We start from the raw sequence: 20,417 nt of genomic DNA, 5'->3' as shown, positions 1-20,417 counted from the left end.
ATTAGAAGTTCTTTGGTAACTTTGCACAAGAGAGCTGTTGCTAAAGTAGCCCTCAAATAGGGTGAAAGTCCTTTCACTACTGACTATAATATCCTATGGGTCGATGCAGGTCACCATGCCTCTGAGTTAGCCCATGTAGGGTGCTTCCTAGGCCTTCATGCACAAGAGGAAAAATAGTAATTTATAATTAGGATGGCCCAGTGCTGGAGCCTGAGTCAACGCAGATTTTAAGTCACCAATAGCCTTTTCTCCTTCTTTTGTTCATTCAGTTGGGTCTGATCAGTCAAACTTCAGTAGCACATAAAGGGGTTCGGCAATGAGGGAAAAATTAGGTACCCAATTTCTACAATATCCATTCAGACCTAGAAATCCTCTTAGCTGTTTCTTTGTTTTGGGAAACAAAAAAGCCAGTATTCCCTTAATTCTGTCAGAATCAATTAACAATCCTTCTTTAGATATCAAGTGACCTAAATATTTCACAATTGGTAAGCAGAATTGCAGTTTGTCTTTGGATACATTAAAGCCCCTTAGAGGCTAATTGTTTTTACAGATAGTGTCTCTTTAAGAGTCCTGCTTGGTTCTAGAACACAAAAGCAAATCATCTACATACTGAATTAAAGCAGAACCATTAGGAAAGTGCACCTCAGCCAAATTAGCTTTAAGTATTTGAGAAAAATAAGTAGGGCTTTCAGTATAGCCCTGTGGCATAACTGTTCAGGTATACTGATGATCTTCCCACGTAAAGGCAAAAATAATACTGGCTTTCCTTTTCCACTGGAATACTAAAGAATGCACTGCATATTTCTATTACTGAAAAACAAAAGATATCTCCTGGAAGAGCTGAGAGCAGGGTGTGAGGATTAAAAACCGGGTGGGTGGTGAAGGATCACAATGTTATTTATAGTGCTTAGATCCTGAACAAACCACTAGCCTTTTCCATTTGGCTTTCTTACCGGCAAAATGGAGGTATTGCAAGGACTGGTAGAAGGAATATAATATTTCCTTAATATAATATTAATATCTGAGGAAGAAGATGACCATAATTCCTCAGGCACTTGTAAATCGTTATTTCCTCTCAATTTACCTGAACTTTTGTTTTCATAACCATCAATTTCTCCATAATTATGTTCTGGTCTGCATCTAAGTTTTCTAAATCTAGAATTATATAGCCTTTAGGTCAAAAGGCAATATGGGCATTGTGTGCCTCTTAAAGGTCTCTTCCTATCAAATGAATTGGAACACATTTCACCAAAAGGAACACAGAAGTCTTCTGTGATAGTTCCTAGCTGGAAAGTTATTGGCTCTGATTTTAAAACTTGCATAGGGGCTTCCCTGGTGGTGCAGTGGTTAAGAATCCGCCTGCCAATGCAGGGGACACGGGTTTGAGCCCTGGCGCGGGAAGATCCCACATGCCGCAGAGCAACTCAGCCCGTGCACCACAACTACTGAGCCTGCGCTCTAGAGCTCGCGAGCCACAACTACTAAAGCCAGCGCACCTAGAGCCTGTGCTCCGCAACAAGAGAAGCCACCGCAATGAGAAGCCTGTGCACCGCAACGAAGAGGAGTCCCCGCTCGCCGCAACCGGAGAAAGCCCGTGCGCAGCAACAAAGACCCAACGCAACCAAAAATAAAAATAAATAATAAATAAATTAAAAAAAAAAAAACTTGCATAGGTAAGTTAGAAACCCTTACCATTTGAACCGACTGTTTACTCCAAGGAAGAGGGCAATGAATGAGGGTAGGGTTGAGAACAGATAAGGTAGCCCCCGTGTCTACAAGGGCCTTAGAAGTTTCCCCTCTGACTGTGACTTCAATTTTCTGTAAGGTGTTGGTGAGAAGGAGAGGAATGCCCTCTCATAATCGTTGGAGCATCCCTACTCCTTGTTAATCTTGCCTTGTTCTAACTCTTTTTTGCGCTTGTGGCAGTCTCTTTTAAAATGCCCAGGTTTTTTTGCAATAAAAACCAGGTGTTCTCGATGGACCACTGAACGGTTGTAGCTGCACATTCATCACCTTGGCAGCTCTTTCTTTTTCTCGTTTCTGTAAGGTTTTAGAGAGCTTGTCAGCAATAGTGACAAGCATATGAGTATGCAGAGTAGCTCAATCAAGTTCATATCTTTTTTTTTTAAGTTCATATCTTTTAACCAGTCATGCCAATTCTTCATCTATTCATTCTAGAAAAATAGAATTTAATATTGGGTTGTTCTGAAGGTTCAGGAAACTCTTTGGATCCATGCCAGAATGTTGTTTGAATGTCTTTTCAAATCTTTCGATTTCAAATCAGAAATCGTCTCTCCTGGCCTTTGTTTGCATTGATGAACTTTTGGAATACCCTGATAAAGATTGTGGGCAATTTCTCTACATTTCTGGTGATCTTCAGTCTCATGTTTATGAAACTCTTCCATAGGCGTCTTCCAATCTATCTCTTGGAGCCATTCTTTTGCTTTACTTTCAGAGACTAGTAAATGTATGAGCTGCTACAAGTCTGAATATCCAGGCTTGTAAGTTCTGTTTTTGTTTTTTTTTTTTGGCTGCGTCGGGTCTTCGTTGCGGCACGCGGGCTTCTCTCTAGTTATGGCGTGCAGGTTTTCTCTCTAGTTGTGGCGCATGGGCTCTGTAGTTTGCGGCACGTGGGCTCTCTTGTTGAGGTACACAAGCTCAGTAGTTGTGGCGCGCGGGCTTAGGTGCCCCGCGGCACGTGGGCTCTTAGTTAACCCACCGGGGATCAAACCCCTGTCCCTTGCATTGGAAGGTGGATTCTTTACCACTGGGCCACCAGGGAAGTCCCCATTCTCTCCTCTTTTCATGCTGACTGCATGCTTTACCATTCTGGCACCAAATCAGTGCATAATCCCAGAAAAGGCAAGTTTCCCTAAAAACAATGCAAAATTCAATGACCACTACAGGTGACTATGGAACTCCCCAGGCCAGCTCTTCCAAGACCTCTCCCTCCCTTCACCCTGCTGGTTGTCCCCCTTTTCTCCACTTAGACCTTCCCTTTGCTTCTCTGCGCCTTTTGGTCTCTACTATCAACAGCCTACCTGCCCCACTTCTTTATCCGTCACTCTTGACCCTCTCTTCCTGCTCTTGCCCCCTCAACTCCCTGCAGTCACCTGGGCCTTAGCCTTCCTCTTCGTGTTAGAGGCTCCCCAGGGTTCAAGACCTCAAGATCATCTGAGTCTGAGAAACCTAATGGGAAGCAGGCTGGATGTTTTATCCACTCAGATGAGCTTTGGAGACACTCACACGACCCCTGGTCACTCCTCAGAACGCTGTCTGCAATTTCCTTCACAGCCCCCATAGGATGGCACTCAGGGCAAAGGAAATCTTTTAAGGTCTCCTCACTAACATTGGTGGGAACGCTGCTGCCCTCATATTGAGCAAGTGACATCACCTTGCCCGAACTGCTGAATACACAACAACCCTGGTAGCTGTCTAGGTGAGACAGGGTAAAGCCACGTATTATCTATGAGTCAGTGACTTGACATGTTTGAATTGAAGCTATAAGCTCTCTACTAGTGTCTGTCTGTATGTTTTTGTATGTATCTATCCATATTAAGCATACGTAATATTTTGCTACTCTGGAAGGTTTTAATTAATTAGAATATAAAATCCCTTTAAGGAGCTCTATTCTGACAAGTCTAGTGAGTTCTCCTATGAATTGAATATTCTGAAAACGCTCATACATTAAAGAACGTGTATGTATTCTCATGAAACATTATGCCAACAGTAATTACATCCTGAAGGATGCCTGACTGAAGTTAGTTTTCAGATTCTTATGTTAACTTAAAACCTTATCCTTTTCCTCAACGAGTACACTAATGGATAATCATTAAATAGCTAGATCCATTCTAAATAAGAAAAACACTGAAGTATGAATGGCTAAGCATAAGTGTCAAGGTATGAATATTTTTCAATGTGCACATTTTGTCACACTTAGAAGGTATCCTATGAATTTATAGTTATTTATTCTGATTGTGCTTGTTCTTCCTGCTAATTAGTGAAAGAAGTTGCCCAGGTTCCCTCTCACACCCGCCCTGCTCAGGGATCTGAACCAGACACTGCACCTATGGCCAAGACCAGGGAGGAGCCCTATTCTCAGTTGAGAATCTTCTCAAAAGGGTTCTGCCTTTCTTCCTTCCTCCCTCTTTCTTTCTTCTTTATTTCCTTCTTTCTTTCTTTCTTTCTCCCTTCCTTCCTTCCTTCCTTCCTTCTTTCTTTCTTTCTTTCTTTTCTTTTTTCTTCCTTCCTTCCTTCCCTCCCTCCCTTCCTCCCTTCCTTCCTTCTTTCCTTTCTTACTTTCTTTAGTAAACAGCTGGTCTGCATAACATACTTTCTCAAACTTTTTTTTCCCCACACAGACTGAACTGCAAAATGTTTTGCTTTTAAACCAAAGGGAGAAAATGGTACTTTTTTTGTTTATAATTCTTAGCTAACATAACAGAGTTGTACTCTAAACAAAAAGTCATTTAACTCAAAAGAATGCAACAGACCACCATGACTAACATATTTTAAAAGCACACATTTTTCAGTTCCCCGCCAGGTGGCTGGCCTTTGTGCCCAGGATGTGAACTAGCACAGCTGCTGAAGCGTGATCGCTGGAGAGAGACCTGGATAAGCAGAAGCGCACAGGCCCTAACCCCAGCCGTGCTCTATTCCACATACATTTCACCTCTCAAGAAGGGAGCGGGCCCAACAGATTTTCGAAAGATATTCTGTCCTGGAAGCTCGACAGTGTGTGGAGTGTTGAGACTCCTGGTGGGGCCTCGGCCTGGGGCACACATCCCACCCGCCCCACGTGCCTGCACCGGCCTGCATGGGCCTGGCTCTGCCACGGGGAGCCTCATCCGGGCTGACCTCGGCATCCTCACTCCTGGCTTTCTTTGTTATCTTCCCAAACTCCCTGTAAATGTCCAATACTGAGTCCACGGGCATAAGAAGTAGAATCTACCGTCTGGGTTCTGTTGGATTTTGTCTGCTCAGGTTGGCCTCTGAACATAGGGTTGATGGTTGGAGAGTCTGGTGTCCCGCCAGGTGGAATGTGGGAGCGCAGACAGGGCCCCTCCGTATCCTCGGGGCCGGTACCCAGATCTGCAGGCCTCCACCATCGAAGGAGCACCCAGACCCCAGTGTCAGGGAGTTCATGCTGAGGCCCTCAGATAATGAGAAAGGGAGACCAACATTGGACAAGGACTCGCTCTTCTTTGGGAGCCTGGCAGTGAGAGCAGAAGGCGGAGCCAGGGCGTGGGTTCTCTGTGATTAAGCCCCAGAGGAGGAAAGGGGTGGTTCCTTCCTCGTGCCCAGGCGGGCCTCTGAACAGAAGCCTTCCTCCCGTCTGGGAGAATGAGGCACAGCCTGATACCCAGCTGCCCCTGTCTGCCGACCACCTGCTGCCCAGGGCCCAAATCCTCAGCTGGGTGAGCCTCAAACTCCAGGGCCCCTGGCCTTACCTCAGTCAACAGCAGAGGGCCCATTTTCTACTGAGGACGCCTACTTACTGGGTCTCCCCTAAAAGTCGAGGCCCTCCAGGCACCTCTGGAGACTCAAGTCCCAGCTGCTTTCACCCTACTGGGCCCTGCATCTCACCTGCAAGGCCACAGACCATGCAGGCACCTCCACCACCTCCCACTGAGGGCTGCCAACTCCACGGCCTCCTGTCCTTCTCCTGTGGAGCCCACTAAGCAAAGGATTTTGTTTGAAATGATGAGATCCCAACTCCCCATCATCCCGCTCTGCACCTCCTGTGGACACCCTCCTCCCCCCACGTCGAATCCACTTTGGGCCCCACCCACAGAAGACTGGGAGTGGAGATGGGGGTAGGACTGAAGGCCAGGATGAACTTGAAGGGAGTGGGACCTTCTCCTTCTCTGTTGACTAGTCAGAGTGAACATCCCAGGAGTCCACAGGAGAGAGCTGTGTACAGGTGTCAGTGCAGGAGTAGTAGGTGCCAATGGTCTGGGCCACCTGCCCTTGTCTAATCCTGGATGTACCACTTCCATCCATCATGAATGCTGCCCTCCCCACCTGACCTTAATTTGCGGGATGTGACAGAACGAAGGACATGATGACAAGTTCTGGCTAACGGGTCACATTACATCCCACGCCTGTCTCCTGAGGGTTAGGAGCAGATTAGGAGCTGTTTTGCTACTGCTGTAGAGAGCTATGGCCTTGCTGCATGGAATTCTCTCATTAGGTTCTGCCAGAAGCTCCCCAAAGTACCATTCATCCTCTTACATGGAGTTTATGGAGATTTATGTGCAGTAACTTGTCCTTTACTCTGGAGGGTGGTCCAGCAGCCCTCAGACTGTTGGAGCCCTAAGAGCTTCATAGATGTGGCAGGTCCCTGAATGGTCACAGGTGAGGATGCCCCACAGACCATGGAACTCTCACACACCGCTTAAGTTGCTGATAACTAGAGCTGAACCTTGTCGCTGGCATCATTCTCACCAATGGATGTCATAGTCATCTTTGATGTCATTGTCACTGATCAATATTAGTAGTATTACTCTACCACCCTTTGAAATGTATGTGTCATACTAAGCACTCAGAATACTTGCCATTTCTTGTTCATCAGGTCTGATTATCTTGTGGTTATCAGTATAGTGGACCAGGACTTATGGGCTGTTCTGCCGGTTGTCCAGATCTCTTGGGACTACATTGGGAGGGAGCCTGAGACCGTGGATGCAATGCCGTTGTGCCTCCATTGTAAACGCGCACTGCTGCTTGCATACCTATGCCAAACAGTAAAAGATTTTAATAGTTAACACTGGAAGTGACTTGCCTGTAAAGACAGCCTTTCTTTTGAAAGAGCTCTTTCAAAACTGAAAGATTTTTTTTTTCATTTTTATTGGAGTATAGTTGATTTACAATGTTGTGTTAGTTTCAGGTGTACAGCAAAGTGAATCAGTTATACATATACATATATCCACTCTTTTATTTTTAGATTCTTTTCCCATATAGGCCATTACAGAGTGTTGAGTAGAGTTCCCTGTGCTATACAGCAGGTTCTTATTAGTTATCTATTTTATATATAGTAGTGTGTATATGTCAATCCCAATCTCCCAATTTATCCCTCCCCACCCCCTTATCCCCTGGTAACCATAAGTTTGTTTTCCTTTCTTTTTTTTAAATTTATTTATTTTTGGTTGCATTGGGTCTTCGTTGCTGCGTGGTGTGCGGGCTTCTCACTGCGGTGGCTTCTAGTTGTGGCACGCGGGCTCAGTAGTTGTGGCGCACAGGCTTAGTTGCTCCGCGGCATGTGGGATCTTCCCGGACCAGGGCTCGAACCCATGTCCCCTGCATTGGCAGGCGGATTCTTAACCACTGCGCCACCAGAGAAGCCCCATAAGTTTGTTTTCTACATCTGTGACTCGACTTCTGTTTTGTAAGTAAGTTCATTTGTACCCTTTTTTTTAGGTTCCACATATAAATGATATCATACGGAAGATTTTTCTTCTAAACAATAACAAAAAATGGCTTTATTTCTGTGATGGTTAATTTTACGTGTCAACTTGACTGGGCCATGAGGTGCCCTGATATTTGGTTAAACAATTTCTGGATGTGTCTGTGAGGGCGATGAGTCAGCATTTGAATCTATAGACTGAGCAAAGCAGACTGCCCTCCCCAGTATGGGTGGGCACCATACCATCAACTGAGGAGCCTGAATAGAACACAAGAGTGGAGGGAAAGGAGAATTCACTCTCTGCCTGACAGCTTGAGTGGGGATGTTGGTCTTCTCCTGCCCTCACTGTGGGACTAATGCCATTGGCTGTCCTGTTCTCAAGACTTTGGGCTTGGACTGGAACTACATCCCTGGCTTTCCTGAGTCTCCAGCTTGCAGACAGCACATCACAAGGCTTCTCAATCCCTTATATCTCTTAACGTATATTGGGTTGGCCAAAATGTTCATTTGGGTTTTTCCGTAAGATGTTATGGAAAGATTTTGGCCAACCCAACACATATATACATACATATATATGTATACATATACTTACACATGCACACACTCTGGTTTCTCTGGAGAGCCCTGATACAATTTCCCAACAATATTTCTGACCCTCCCATGCTGGCCCTAGGCAGTAGTCCCCTGCCACCTACATACAAAACCCACAAGCCCTGGACATGGTGAAATGACCTTCCCTTTTCCTGGGAATCTTTGAATTAGGTGACTTCATAAGTCCCAGCTTCCTTGCCCACCAGATCATCTTACCAGGGGTTGTCCTCCAGGGACGCACTGAACCTCAGTGAATGCCCAAGCATTTGACTCCTGCCCTTAGAGTTGTGGCTGAACTGTTCACCTGAGCCCCCCTCTTTCACTGCCACTTCCTTCTGACTTCGTTTCAGATTTTCTCCTTTCCACTTACGAAAAACTGTTTACCGGTCCTACCTTGGTGGTACAGTCTGTATTATTCTTATCTCAGACGTATAATGCCCAGGCCATGCTGTTAAAAATAAAAATACATACTTAGTGTTTACCTGGTTGAAAAAGAAGTTTTTTAAAAAACAATAAACAATTTAGGTCTTAATGCTGAAGTCTTTAGAAATTTACATTTTTGGCTGATGTGCATACTATTGGCAATAGCATGTATGGCTGCTGCGACAAATTACCACAAATTTAGCAGATTCACAGCACAGATTCATCCTCTAACAGTCAGCAGTCTTGACATCTCCAATAGGTTTCTCTGGGCTGAAATCAGCGTCTGCAGGACCATGTTCCCTTCTGCTGCTCTTGGAGACAATTGGATTCCTTGCCTTTCCAGCTGCTGGAAGCTCCCCTCATCCCTTGGCTCATGGCCCCTCACTACATCCATCACCTTTTCTCCCTCTGGTCCATCCTCACATCACCTTCTTCCTTCTTGTGCTCAAATCTCTCTCTGTCCACTCCCAGTATAGGGACCCTTGTGATCCCATTTAGATCCTACCTGGATAATCCAGGATCATCTCCCCAAGTTAAGATCCTTAACTTTATCCCATGAGCAAAGGCCCCTAGATCACGTAATGTAACTTTCACAGGTCACAGAGATTAGATTGTGGATATCCTTGGGGACCCTTATTCAGCCTACCACAGCATGAAAAAAACTTCAAAATGTTTCATTTCTTATATAAAAGCTTTTAAAGACTGTCCACTTCCCCTTCTGAGTACTGGATGGTGGTGAGATGTGGCCCCAGTGGTTGAACCACTCAGCGGTGCTGCCACAATACTGCAGGAAGAAGGGCTCGTTGCACCTCACGACTTCTGGCATGTTTATGATTAGACATCATGGCGGTCAAACAAGTGGGAGGGAAGTAACCTGGTACCTCAAGTGACGCCATGTACCGTGTCACAGGCTCATCGTCCAGGACCACTTCCTTTGTGAAATGCGCATGTCCCGTGACTTCTCTAAGAGGAAATAAACTCAGGACGGGGACTGAAATGAACAGACACACCTCACGTTTTCCCCCATGGATTTGCTTAGTTCGCTTATCAAGGACAAGTCCGTGGAAATTCTAGCAGGTATGGTGGCTGAATTTCTCACAGAGAAGGTAAGGAATATCGTAAAAGATAAACTAATGACACATGGAACGCAGCGGGCCCTGACACCCTGAAACTGGTTGGTTACATGCCAAACCAAAAGGATACTGATATTTCTGCTAGACAAGATAGCTTCGGTGGCATACAACCAGTTGGACATGAGTTGTTTAAAAAACTAAGATCACATATATCTTTAAAAAGATGTTTGGTCGCCAACCGGCAGAAGTGATGGTGCTTTAATTTCTCCTAATATATCTGTTCGGTATCTAAAATATCTTTGTGAAATCTTAAAAGACAACATCACGTATTATTGTATAAGACAACCCATCATAACAGCAGAAATGTAAGTTTTGGTGCTAATTATAAATCCCAACTCTGCCTCCCTGACAAAAAGAGGATTTGAAACTGGAAAAATATTTCAAATATTATGATAACCATGTTCAGAAGACACAGATAACTGTACTGGATTCTTGAACTGGTTCCCAAACTGTGGGATCATCAACCACTGGACAGGTATTTTGATTCTGAACGTTTGCCTTTGAAGTACTTGTACTGACACTGCCTCCCTGACAAAAACACAGACTTGAAACTTGAGTAATATTTCTAATATTATGATAACAATGTTCAGGAGACACAGGTTACCATCTTGGCTTCTTGTATTAGTTCCTAAACTGTGGTTTCCTTAAACACTGGCAAAAATTTCGAAACCAAACTTTTGCTGTTCCCATCAACGTACCAACTCTGTCTTCCTGAAAATGAATAGACTTGACGCTGGAGAAATAAAGCATTTCCGAATTGTAACGTGGTCTCATGCCCGTTTCTGTGCAGACTTCCTTCTCCTGCTGGGGTGAGTCTCCAGCTGGGCGCAGAGCAGGGGAAGGGCCAGACCTTGAGGGAACCCAGGAGCAAGGGAAGGACAGCGCCCTGGGGCAGGAGGGCTGAGGGGTCTGAGCCCGGATGCGGTTGAGGGCTGGGGAGGTTTCCAAGGGGACATTCTGGAGGGGAGTCCTGAGGAGGCGTCCGTGTGGGGAGCAGGCGCGGCGCTGTGGGTGCAGAGCTGGGAGCTCGGGGCGGCCGCTTCGCCACCTGAGCCGAGGGGCCCCAGGAGCCACGGCGGCCTGGAGAGGAGTGGGGGATGCACAGGGCCCGGGCGCAGGTCGTCAAGGGACAGAATAGGGTCGAACAGAGGGAAGGAGAAGCTCTGCGCCCCGAAAGAGCCCTCAGAAGGGTAAGGACCCGCGTGGGAGGGGAAGGGTGTGGACCAGTGTGGACTCCCACGAGCTCTGCGCTTCCCAAGGGGGCCCGTGAGGCTGACGCTTCAAACAGCGCCAGACGGGACTGAGGCCTCTTTTTGCCTGAAGAAGTGGAACCGCCCAAGTAGTCCCACCCCTGCGGAGTTATTCCTCACCCCGACTTTCCCCGCCCATCCTCCAGGGCCGTGACCCTCTCTTCATCCCCTGCGCTCTGACCTCATCCCCCCTCCCCAGCTTTCCTAGATCCTCCGGGGCTCTGCGCACTCCTATGCCTGCCCCATCTTTGATTCTTTCCCCCTCCCTCTCTCCATGTTCTAGATTTCAGACAGGCTGGGAGCAGGGACTGTTTGCTGCAGTGCTTGCACCTGGACACACATCTTCTTGAGCAACAGACTACAAAGCAAATCTAAGGGATTAAAAATAACTAAACACACATGTGCAGTCGGGGCAAATTATGAACAAGGTACGAAAGACCAAAACCGCAGTAGCCATTTCTGAGGTGGAGGACAAAAGCAGGGCACTGGGCATGAAGTCTCCACAGTACCACCAAGGAGGTGAGCAGCCCACGGAAGCCACCCCTCCCTGGCCCAACCCCTGGGCCCACCCTACCCTCACCCCATTTAAGGGAACACTTCCCCTTCACCCCAGGGAGCAGACAAGCAAAACTGTTGCTTGTGTCACTCCCTCGTGCTGCACCACCAGCCCCAATAAGCCTTGCCTGAATTTCTTGTCTGCCTCTTATCAATTTCTATCGATTAAGGGGTCCAAGAACCCTGCTCCCTAACACACTCTTCTGGGTTCTGCACACTCCTAGGTCGGCCCCCTCCTCCATTTCCTCCCCTACCCCCTCCCTGTGTTCTAGAGTCTTTTGCCCAGGTCCCCCTCCCCTCCCTGGGCCCTGGCTCCTTTTCAGCCTCCACCGTGGTCTCAGTTAGTTTCACCTCTTCACACATCTCAGCATCTTGCAAACTCGCTTGAAGGGACATCTTAGACTTCCCAGGTGGACATTAGCTTTCGTACAGGGCTTCCCCAGATGCTGGAGGCCCCACCCAGACCCCCTCTGAGAGCAACCCTGCCCTTCTCAGCCTGGTCCCAGCTGGAGCCTGGACTCCCTGCCCTCGTGTCCTACATCTCTAGTCCCAACCCCAGGCCCTCCCTTCATTGGCCTCCCTTACTTCCCCCAGAGTCAAGTCCAGGAACCCTCTTCTGACATCCCCATGCTCAAGGCCCTTCCTTTTTTAAAAATTCTAACATTAAAAGTTTATTTTACTTTTTACAATTTTTAAAGGCTTTCCATTTACAGTTATTACAAAATATTGCCTATATTCCCTGTGTTATACAATACAACCTTGAGCCTGTCTTACTCCCAATAGTTTGTACTTCCCACTCCTTCTCCCCTAAATTGTTGCCCTCCCACCAGTAACCACTAGTTTCTTCAATGTATCTGTGAGTCTGCTTCTTCTTTGTTATATACACTTGTTGGTCATATTTTGCTAGATTCCACGTATAAGCGATATCATACAGTATTTGCAAATATTTTCTCCCATTCAGTAGGTTGTCTTTCTTTAGTCGGTGGTTTCCTTTACTTTGCAAAAGCTCTTAAGTTTAATTAGGTCCCATTTGTTTTTTGTGGGTTTTTTTGCTTTAGTTGCCTTTGCCTTTGAAGACAGATCAAAAAAATTCTTGCTTCGAATTCTGTCAAAGACTGTTCTGCCTATGCTTTCCTCTAGGAGTTTGATAGTGTCCGATCTTACACCCCAATCCGTGGCTGGTGGCCCCATCCTCACACAGCCTGTTGCTTCTGTATTCACTTCATCTTCTCACTTCTGAGGTCACATCTGCCTGTGTCTCTCTCTTACAAGGACACCTGTGATTTCATTTAGGGCTCACCTGGATAATCCACCATAATCTTCCCATCAATATCTCTAATGGAATCACATCAGCAAAGTCCTGTCTTTATAAGGTAACATTCACAGGTTCCAGGGATTACAACGGTGATGTCTTGGTGGGTAATCATTCAGCCTACCATACTGCCCATCTCCTGTTCATCAGATCTTGGGGGTTCGCCCCCCACAGTGGCCTCCTGTGTGGGAAGAGCATATTTCAATGTCCTTAATAATGTCCTACTTCAAAGAGCTTCACAGGTGGGTCCCATGCCCGCTCCGCCCAGTTTCTCCCGTTTCTAGTGAAACTGCGGCAGCCTGTATTTGGCGCTATCTGGTGGACACAGGGTGCCACAGCAGGTGTGCGTCCACTAGAAATACAGTACAAGCCAGGTACGTAATTTTTCATTTTTTAATAGCCATATTGAAAAAGAGGTGAAAATAATTTCAATAGTATAGCTTACCTAACCCAATGTATCTAAAACACACTCATTTTGACATGTAATCCACAACAAAAATAGCGAGTACTTTCAAATCTTTGTTTCATACTAAGCCTTCGAAGTCTGGCAGGTATTTGACACTTAACAGCACCTCTCAGTTCACACCAGCCACATTTCAAGTGCTCAGAAGTCACACGTAGTGGCTGGCTGCCATATTGGACAGCACAGAGCTAGAGGAAGACTGAGGGGCAGAGAGAGGGGTGAGTGGAGGGAAGGTGGGGGGAGGGGACTCTGAGAAGGGATACAGCCTGGGGGAGGGGTTGGCCTGGCCATAAAGGCCAAGAGGCAGTGGCATTAACATGTCCACGTGTGCGCACACACGAGATGGGCCTTTGCACGCCTCCCATGCACGCATTCAAGATGCAACAGAACCACAGATGTGATCTCCCCCCAGAATCACCCTCTTCTGTGTCCCAGTCCCCCAGGCCCGAGGCTAACACCCCTCCCCCCACCAGCCCTGCCCATCGGTCCCCTGAGCCTCCCTCCCCCAGGCTCTCCTCCCCTCCCCACAGCCCTGCCTGGTCCAGCCCCATCCTAGCCCACCAGGGTCCTCTACTGACCAACACTGTAGCTTTTCGAAATATAATTCACCCTTTTAGACTTCCCTGGTGGTCCAGTGGTTAAGATTCCGCTCTTCTAATGCAGGGGTTGCAGGTTGGATCCCTGGTCGGAGAAATAAGATCCCACGTGCGTGGCATGGTCAAAAAAAAAAAAATTATAAAAAAATAAATAAGATAAAATTCACCCTTTTAAAGTGTAGAATTCAGTGGTTATAGTATATTCATGTGGGATAACCATCACTGTAGCTAACTCCAGAACATTTTCATCACCTCAAAATAAAACCTTGTACGCATTAAGCAACATTCCTCATTCTCCCCTCCTCTCCACCCCTGGCAACAACTAAGCTGCTTTCTCTGTGGATTTGCCTCTTTTGGACATTTCGTATAAATGAAATCATACCATATGTGGCCTTTTATCTGGCTTCCTTAGTGTAGCATAATGTTTTCAAGGTTCATCCATAATGTGGTGTGTATCAGTCCTTCATTCCTTTTTATGGCTGAATAATGTACAATTGTATGGATACATGACATGTTGCTTATCCATTCATCCTTGCCTTTGCCTTAGGAGACAAATCCAAAACAAATATTATTGCTGTGATTTATATCAAAAAGTGCTCTGCCTATGTTTTCTTCTAGGTGTTTTTGACTTCAGATCTTACACTTAGGTCTTTAATCCATTTTGAGTTTACTTTTGTGTATAGTGTTAGAAAATGTCCTAATTTTATTCTTTTACATGTGTTGTCCAGTTTTCCCATTTACTGAAGAGACTGTCTTTTCCCCTTTGTATATTCTTGTATATTCTTCCCCTTTGTATATTAATTTTTTTAATTAATTATTTATTTATTTTGGCTGCACCAGGTCTTAGTTGCAGCACGTGAGATCTTCCTTGAAGCATGTGGGATCTTTTTTTTTTTTTTTAGTTGCGGCACACAGACTTCTTAGTTGTGGCATGCATGCGGGATCTAGTTCGCCGACCAGGGATCGAACCAGGGCCCCTTGCATTGGGAGCACAGAGTCTTACCCACTGGACCACCAGGGAAGTCCCCGTCATACATTGATTAACTATATATGCGTGGGTTTATTTCTGGGCTCTCGATTCTGTCATATTGATCTATGTGTCTGTTTTTGTGCCAATACCATACTGTGTTTTTTTTCTTCAGCATCCAAAATCTTTTTAATAACAAGGCAGGATCTGGAATTAGTTTTTGTAGCCACGGCTGACCCATCAACTCTGACCCGCTCAAACTTCTGGCCCTTGGAGCATACATAGTGTTTGGTGTGGCTATGTGGGGTTCCTGGGGCCTTGCAGAATTGCCTGTACACCTCTCAGCCCTTTCGAGGACCAGGGAGGAGAACAGTGTCGCAACCCTTGTGAGAGTCCAGGGCAAGCTGGTCGAAGGTGAGGATCTTGCCCCCGGCCTTGAGGGTGCTACTCACTTGCAGAGCACACACCTTCAGTTCGGGCGCATCATCGGTTATAGACCCTACAACCACAGCTGTTTTGCCTTCTTGGCCAGGAAACTTCATCTTCCAGATCATCTGGGAAAGAGATAGAGGTGGCTGATTGCTGCGACTCATGAACATCCTCTTCAGCACAAGTTGATTGAAGGTGGAGAGGGTTCGTCTGGCCAGAAACGTGTACAGCTTGACCAACAGCCTTAGGTGGATGTCCTGGCTCTTGGGCTCCTTGTGCCAAAACTTTCAGTCCTTGTTGTGGCGGATCTCAGCTCCCATAATGGAGCCTCCTCCTTAGCCAGGTCTGGAAAGAGAGAACCGTACCATGATTTTTTTTTGGTTTTTTGGTTTTTTAAAATTCATTTATTTATTTTTGGTTGTGTTTGGTCTTTGTTGCTGCGCGCGGGCCTTCTCTAGTTGTGGTGAGCGGGGGCTACTCTTCGTTGCGGTGCACGGGCTTCTCACTGCGGTGGCTTCTCTTGTTGCAGAGCATGGGCTCTAAGCATATGGGCTTCAGTAGTTGCAGCTCGCGGGCTCAGTAGTTGTGGGTCATGGGCTCTAGAGCGCAACCTCAGTAGTTGTGGCGCACAGGCTTAGTTGCTCCGTGGCATGTGGGATCTTCCTGGACCAGGGCTTGAAACCGTGTCCCCTGCATTGGCAGGCGGATTCTTAACCACTGTGCCACCTTGGAAGTCTCTACCATGCTGTTTTGATTACTGAAGCTTTGTAGTATAGTCTGAAGTCAGGAAGCATGATACCTCCAGCTCCATTTTTCATTCTCAAGACAGTTTTGGCTATATGGGGATTTTTGTGTCTCCATACAAATTTTAAAATTATTTGTTCTAGTTCTGTGAAAAATGCCATTGGTGTTTTGATAGGGATTGCACTGAATCTGTAGATTGCCTTGGGTAGTAAGGCCATTTTAACAATATTAATTCTTCCAATCCATGAACACAGTATATCTTTCCATCTGTTTGTGTAATCTTCAGTTTCTTTCATCAATATCTTATAGTTTTCAGAGTACAAGTATTTTACCTTTAGTTAGATTTATTCCTAGGTATTTTATTCCTTTTGATGCAATGGTAAATGAAATTGTTTCCTTAATTTCTCTTTCTGATAATTCATTGTTAGTGTATAGAAGTGCAACAGATTTCTGTATATTAATTTTGTATCCTGCAACCTTACCGAATTCATTGATGAGCTCTAGCAGTTTTTTTGGTGGCATTCTATGTATAATATCATATCATCAGCAAACAGTGACAGTTTTAATTCTTCCTTTCCAATCTGGATTCCTTTTATTTCTTTTTCTTCTCTGATTGCTGGGGCTAGGACTTCCAAAACTATATTGAATAAAGCTGGCAAGAGTGGGCATCCTTGTCTTGTTTCTGATCTTAGAGGGAATGCTTTCAGCTTTTCACCATTGAGTATGATGTTAGCTGTGGGTGTTGTCATCTACAGCCTTTATTACGTTGAGGAATTTTATCAAAAGCTTTTTCTGCACCTATTGAGATGATCCTATGGTTTTTATTCTTATTGATTGATTTGCAGATATTGAAAAATCCTTGCATCCCTGGGATAAATCCCACTTGATCATGGTGTATGATCCTTTTAGTGTATTGCTGGATTCTGTTTGCTACTATTTTGTTGAGGATTTTTGCATCTGTGTTCATCAGTGATATTGGCCTGTAATTTTCTTTTTTTGTGATGTCTCTTTCTGGTTTTGGTATCAGTGTGATGCTGGCCTCATGGAATGAGTTCAGAAGCATTCCTTCCTCTGCAATTTTTTGGAATAGTTTCAGAAGGATAGGCATTAATTCTTCTCTAAATGTTTGGTAGAATTCACCTGTGAAGCCATCTGGTCCTAGACTTTTGTTTGTTGGGAGTTTTTAAATTACTGATTCAGGGAATTCCTGGCAGTCCAGTGGTTAGGACTCCACACTTCACTGCTGAGGGCCCAGGTTCTATCCCTGTTCAGGGAACTAAGATCCTGCAAGCTGCACGGCGTGGCCAAAAATAATAAATAAATAAATAAATAAATGATTTCATTTCAGTACAGCAAGTCCCCTACATATGAACGAGTTCCATTCCAAGAGTGCATTCATAAGTCCAATTTGTTCGTAAGTCCAGCAAAGTTAGCCCCGGTACCCAACTAACACAATCGGCTATATAGTACTGTGCAGTGATAGGTTTATAATACTTTTCACACAAATAATACATAAAAAACAAACACAAAAAATAAAGAAAACGTTTAATCTTACAGTACAGTACCTTGAAAAGTACAGTAGTACAGTACAACAGCTGGCATACAGGGGCTGGCATGGAGTTAACAGGCAAGAAGAGTTACTGACTGGAGGAGGGAGAGGAGGTGGGAGATGGTAGAGCTGAAGGATCATCAGCAATAGGAGATGGAGTGCAAGCTGCAATTTCACTCACACCTGACGTTGATGGCACAGGTTCTGGTTCCTTGCTGGATTCAGTTCTATCTACCTTCTTGAAAAAAACGATCCAGTGATGTCTGGGTAGTACTGTACCAGCTACATCACTGCTGCTTTTACGCTTACTTCCAGACATCCTGGGCTTGAAATAAAGATACTGTGCTACTGTACTCCATACGGTACTGTACAGTAAAGTACACAAAAGCACAACCACTTGTAGAGGATTCATGCACGTGACAGTGTACACCAGACACATGAACTAACTTACGTGACTGGACATGCGAACTCACGTTCACATCTTTGAAAGTTCACAACTTGAAGGTTCGTATGGAGGGGACTTACTGTACTGGTAATTGGTCTTTTCACTTTTGATCATATATTTTGATGCACAAAAGTATTCAGTTTTGATGAATTCCAATTTATCTATTTTTTTCTTTGGCTACTTGTATCTAACCACCACTTGAAACTCCTCTAACCCACCCTCCACCCAACAGCTAGAGGGAGCTTTCAAAACTATGTCCCCTCCTGCTCAAAACAGTGCCATATTTGTGATTTAGAACAGTACTTCTTGCATCAAATATGCAAAGGAAGCACCTGAGAATCTTACAAAATGTAGATTCTGATTCGGTAGATCTAGTGTGGAACCTGACAATCAACACATCTACCAAGCTTCCCGGTGATTCTGTGGCAGTTTGTGTTTTCTGAAAATGACCACAGCAATATTTCCTGTTGTTACTGAACTGAACTTGATTTTGCTTGCCCATTGCGCAGCAAAGTCAATCTTCTGGCACCAAGTTGTGGTAAAGGAAAGTATAGCATTTATTTGCAGGCACCAAGCAAGGACAATGGGCAGCTTGTGCTCAAAAGACCCAAATTCCCTGATGGTTTTCAGGAAGGGTGTTTTTGGTTTTGTTTTTTGGCCATGCTGCATGGCTTGTGGGATCTTATTTCCCTGACCAGGGATCAAACCCGAGCCCTCAACAGTGAAAGTGCGGAGTTCCAACCACCGGACGGCTAAGGAATGCCCTCAAATGCTACTCTTAAACCAGGTTTGTCAGGGGAAAGCAGAAACACAGTCCTCCACTACCACAGATTATGCAGTCAATTTCCCACATTTGGGGAAATCACAGGGGTCAGCACATCCAGAGTGCAATGGATAAGCCTCACCCTGGGAAAACCACCTTCATGATCATGGTATCTCCCCTGCCAGGTAAGTATTAGGAAGGGTTTTTAAAGGCAACTTTTGAGGTTAGGGCTTCAGGATACATGACTTTCTTCTGTTTGGTTGGTGGTGAAGTAACAGGGTGATGTTTCAGGAATCTTAATCATCAACCTTCTGGTTCCAACCAGTCTGGGGTCTACATGCTTGTGGTCAGCATTTAGTCACCATCCTCCACCTGAGTCGGGGTCTTAATTTCTGCAGAACAACTCAAAGGTATGCATCAGACCGCTACATATATCGCCTGAGGAGGAACTAGCACTCTGCTTTATTGCTGAACCATTGTTTAAGCCATCATTACTTTTCTTGATTGACTGTTTTTCCTTTGTTTCTGCATTCTCTCACTTCCCTAATTCCTAGTAACTATTTGAATCTGCTCTTTGGAACTCAGGGAAGGTCTAGGAGACTAAAGCCTCTTTCTGCAAACAAGAAACAGGAGACACAGAGGGGCTTTTGTACCTGGGAGGGCCCCACAGGGTCCTGCTTGGTTTCCCTGGCCCACATGCTTCCAGAACCTTGCACTCCCCATAAAGAGGTGGGAACCATTTCCCCTTCCCCTGAACCTTTGCGATTGCCATAACAGGTGGAATATGGTGAGGGTGACTGCCTGGCATCTGAAGCTAAGTTTTACAAGGCAATATGGCTTCCGCCTGGCTCTCTCTTCATGATATTTGCCTTTGGAACCCACCCACCATGCTGTGTGAAAGCCAATCTCACCCATGTGGAGAGATGACCTGCAGAGGAACAGAGGCCCCAGCTAACAGCCAGCATCAACTACCAGACGTGTGAGTGAATGTGCCTTCAGAGGATTCCACCTGAAGAGCAGTAGCTCACCGTGGAGCAGAGATGAGTTATCCCTGCAGACTGCAGATTCATGTGCAAAATACATGCTGTCATTGCTTAAAATAACTGAGTTTGGGGGTTGTTTGTTATGCAGCAGTAGATAGCTGCAGCAATGCTCATTCTGCTGGTCCATGGACTGCACTTTGAGTAGCAAGAAGCTAGATCACTAGACCTTCTAGGACTTTTGCATGTGCAATTTTCCTACTTGTTATTCTTTTCCCATTCTCTTTCTTTGCTTGGCTCATATTTACTTATTCCTTAGGTTCTTTTCTAAGAACACTTTCCTGATGTTTCAGGCTGGGCCTCTTGCCTTATCTGAGTCCTCTCCCATCCTGCTCCATGCTCCCCGGTGAGGAAAAATGCACGCTTACATTTTTGCAATTCTTCTTCAAAACACTTTCTATTTGAGAGTGAGGATATTCCCAGAGAATTGAGATGTTGGCAGATGGGGGAGTCCGTGCTCCCCCATCCCTGCCCTGATCATCTTAGCTATCTCTGTGTGTTAAGGGGTCCCCCCACCTTGCTGGGCTGGGAGCTCCAGAGGGCAAACATGGTACTGACTTGATCATTGCTGGATGTAGCTCAGGAAGTTGGCACTGAGAAGGACAGTATTGGGGAGGGGGAGCTGACCACATTCACCCAAACTTCCCTGAGTGTTTGACTGAGGTGACTCCCCCATAGATGTCACCTCTATGGCCCAGAGCAACTACCACCCAGACATCAGGGGCCACCCACCATGCTGTTCTTGAATAGTAAGC

General features: G+C 45.6%; 1 pseudogene across 1 annotated transcript; it reads right to left on the bottom strand.

Annotated features, from left to right (window-relative positions):
* Positions 1-5,533: 5,533 nt before the first annotated feature.
* LOC309616704 (large ribosomal subunit protein eL18 pseudogene) lies at positions 5,534-20,354 on the bottom strand (annotated as a pseudogene). The gene has a single exon. The product of its transcript is annotated as a large ribosomal subunit protein eL18 pseudogene (transcript).
* Between the last annotated feature and the right edge of the window lie 63 nt (positions 20,355-20,417).

The sequence above is a fragment of the Balaenoptera borealis genome, assembly GCF_965194805.1.
Source record: "Balaenoptera borealis genome assembly, chromosome: 19".
NCBI lineage: Eukaryota > Metazoa > Chordata > Mammalia > Artiodactyla > Balaenopteridae > Balaenoptera > Balaenoptera borealis.
Note: the sequence above shows the minus strand (reverse complement) of the source record. Positions and strands in the feature narration are given on the sequence as shown.